Raw genomic sequence first — 3,324 nt, forward strand, 5'->3', positions numbered from 1 at the left:
AAAATAACCTCTTTATAAAATATGAAATTTAATAGAAAATAATAATAAAAAAAATAATAAAAGGCAATAGTTCCAACCCGTCAGAATTTCCATAAACATTTACAATAAGTGCGCATGAGAATTCAGGTTTCACCTACTTCCTGAGAGTTGCCCCCCACCCCTCCCCGAAAAATCATCATCAACACAAATGAAGATGGACTGAGTGTCCCGGAAATGCAAATGAAAATGTTTGACTTATAAAATGTTTGAACAAACAGGAGATGATCTGCAGCCTCTGAAAGGCCTCTCCTGAGAAGTGTAGGGCTGCAAAAAAATAAAAATAAATAAATAAAAATACAAAACAATATTTTTTATGGCTGATGTTAATTTGGTGTGTAAAATGTTTAAGACTCTTATTAAACTACCTTGTGATGAGATGTCAGGTCCACTTCAGATCAGCGTCATTTGGACAAAWCTGCTTTTCAGCTCGAGCAGCAGGAATGTGGAGCTCTGTACCTGTAACTTTTCAAGATGCTTTAAAACATTTAAAATATAGAAATGGTTGAAGGATCATCAGGTGTTTGATCTGTAAATGTAGATCTGATCTTTTGRCCGGTTCTCTGTTACTGTTTTGGTTTTATTGAATTATATTTTAAAGATTACCGTTTGTATAYTGTTTTTAACTTGCTGTCATTATCCCTCTCCAGGGACAACTGAGCTGTTTCTGGTCTGAATGTATTGAGCAGTGTCCCTTAAATAAATCATTAAATTAAATGAACAAAATCTGCAAGATATTAAGGAGAGTTCTACTGCTCACGGTTCACTCTGTTATTCAGATGTGTTCGTCCAAACTCACATCTATAACCCATTGCTCCTTGTGTTTTTTACAAAACATCCTCAGATAAAGTTGTAGTGTTGCGTGGAACTTTATGGGGACTAAAAAAKGCTCCAGGTCAGACTTTTGGGAATGCTTGTGTGAAACAAACTCTCTCTCTCTCTCTTTTTTTTTTCTCTAAAGGCCTTCAGAGCAGAATTGAAACAGGAAAAGCAATTATTGCAGAGATTGTCCCACAGGCATTGAAAAGCTATCAGCATGAGGGTTGGGACCGGCTCAGGGGACACCTATGGCCCCATGCATTATCCTGGCATGAGGTCGCTTTGGCAATCGCCTGCCAATTTCCACCAGCACCTGGCTTTCCCATCCTCCTCCCCCCCACTTTACCAGGCCCTCCTACCTGGTTCCTTTCTTTCCTCCTGCACCACCTCCTCTTTCTCGAAACCCCCCCACTTGTCTCATTGTCCCAGGATGGAGACTTTGAAGGACTGCAGAATGATGTCAGAAAGTTTAAGCTGTGAATATATATTGTTTCCAATCCTGATGGAGCTGATTGTGGGGAAGAAAAAAAATGTCTTTGACTCAATTTGTTGGTGTGGCCGAACACAGAATACCTTTCATAAAAAAAACAACAACAGAATAGCAGTTTGTCTAATGCTGTGAAAATATCAGCCAGTGGTGTGCTGTTTGGCCAAAAGGCATGGTGGGAAAGTTGAGTCTATATTAGTGGAAAAGTGGGAAGAAAATAACTGGTGCTATGTCTGACACTTTTTATTATGGCTGTTGAAAACCTGTGCAGCACAGCTGTTGAATATCACTCTGCTTTTTGCACCAGAGCTGCTGCCTCCCACTCGAAAGAAACCCCAGACTTTTCTTTTTACAGGTCCAGTTACCCAAAAACATCTGATCACARCAAGGTAACCTCTGCTCAGGGGTCTATAAATGCTCAACGGGGGCTACAGAATCACATATGAAAACCCAGATTGTGCCGTTGTTCCTTCTGTTTGCACAATGTGTTTTGTCTCTTTGCTCATCCTTACAGCTGTAGCCAAAAAATGTTTGTTTTTACTTAAAGAACTCTTTTAAGAGATTATTAGAAATTGATAACATCTTGTGTAGCATGTCATTTGCTTCAGTGAATCTTGAAATGTCTCTTAGAACTAAATATATTTATCTCGTTTCCCATTTTTGTTGTTTTTTTTCAGTGATGAGTAAAACTGTGTAGGAAGAGTTTTACTTGGGTGTTTTAAACACTGCATTAGCTTCGGCAGATGTGTCATGCAGTGAGCTGCAGAGCAACATTTGGAAAGCCACCTTCAGAAGTGAAGTGTGAAGATTTTGCTTTGCTTTTTTTTCACCAAAGGTACTAATTTTTGTTTTAATCTAAACAGTAACATTTCTGTTTTACGAACCAGTAGAAAAAAAGTGCTTTTGGAAAATGAATCTATAACTGGAATACATTTTTCAACATTTCTCCCAAGTTGATTTAAAATAATCGATTTGATTGGGATGATATTATCAATGTTTTCGATGAATTTCCACGGATGCCTCTAGCTGCCTGCAGCAAAAACATAAAAACCTCAAGGAGTTCTAATATTTACAATTCTTTCTTTCTTTCTTTATTTGTGTGATTTGGGATTGATGAACACTCGTGTTGAGGCTGACAGGATTGTTTTCTCTGCGCCACCTCAGATGGTGTAGACGTTATGCAACCAGATCTCGTCCTTCATTTGATTGGCATTTCTAGGACACAAATCAGAAATGTTAGGAGACTCTACTTCTGTTGCAAGTGACAAGCTTCAATCTATCTATACCCATCGATCTGTCTACCCATCTTTCTGAGTCCCCCACTCTGGTGTCTAAGCACGCACCGCATTGCGCATGCGCAAAGGAGAGAAACTCGCCACGGGAAGCGCTGAATGAACTCTTTAACTAATGGAAAGCCACTCTCCAATTCTAATTCATTGTCTTTGGAGAATTAACGAGCATTGTCTCTTTTTATTTCGAAAGCGTAATGAATATGTGAGCGCCTCTGCCCCCCTCCACCTCCTCCTCCTCCTCCTCCTCCTCCCTCAGGGTTGTAGCTAGTGGAGGTGGGAGGAGGAGAGGAGACCCCAGACCTGTGAAAGCTGGCCCGGGGGGGTTCGCAGGTGAAAAGTTAGGTTGCTGAATCACGCCATTCATGCCAAGGCTGTAACAAATGTTGCTCTTTGTTGACGGTTGTTTAAAAAAAAAAGAAAAAGAAAAAAACGGTCAGATGCTCAGTTTAAAGCTGAGGCTTTAATTAGGGATGTGATTGCCGGCGGTGAAAGTTTATCTTACAGTAAAATAAAAAATAAAAATAAAAAAAAAACAGCGTTACTCATTCTTCAGTGATGCTTAGCTCCATGATTCATACCCCCTGTTCTTGGGGTGGTGATGATGGGGGGGTCTTCTACATCGCCTGTTTGGAGAGAGGACAGAGGAGYGGTCATTAAAGGAGGGGATGACAATAGCTCGTTTGCGCATTC

The sequence above is a fragment of the Austrofundulus limnaeus genome, unplaced genomic scaffold, assembly GCF_001266775.1.
Source record: "Austrofundulus limnaeus strain Quisiro unplaced genomic scaffold, Austrofundulus_limnaeus-1.0 Scaffold1, whole genome shotgun sequence".
NCBI classification, from domain to species: Eukaryota; Metazoa; Chordata; class Actinopteri; order Cyprinodontiformes; family Rivulidae; genus Austrofundulus; species Austrofundulus limnaeus.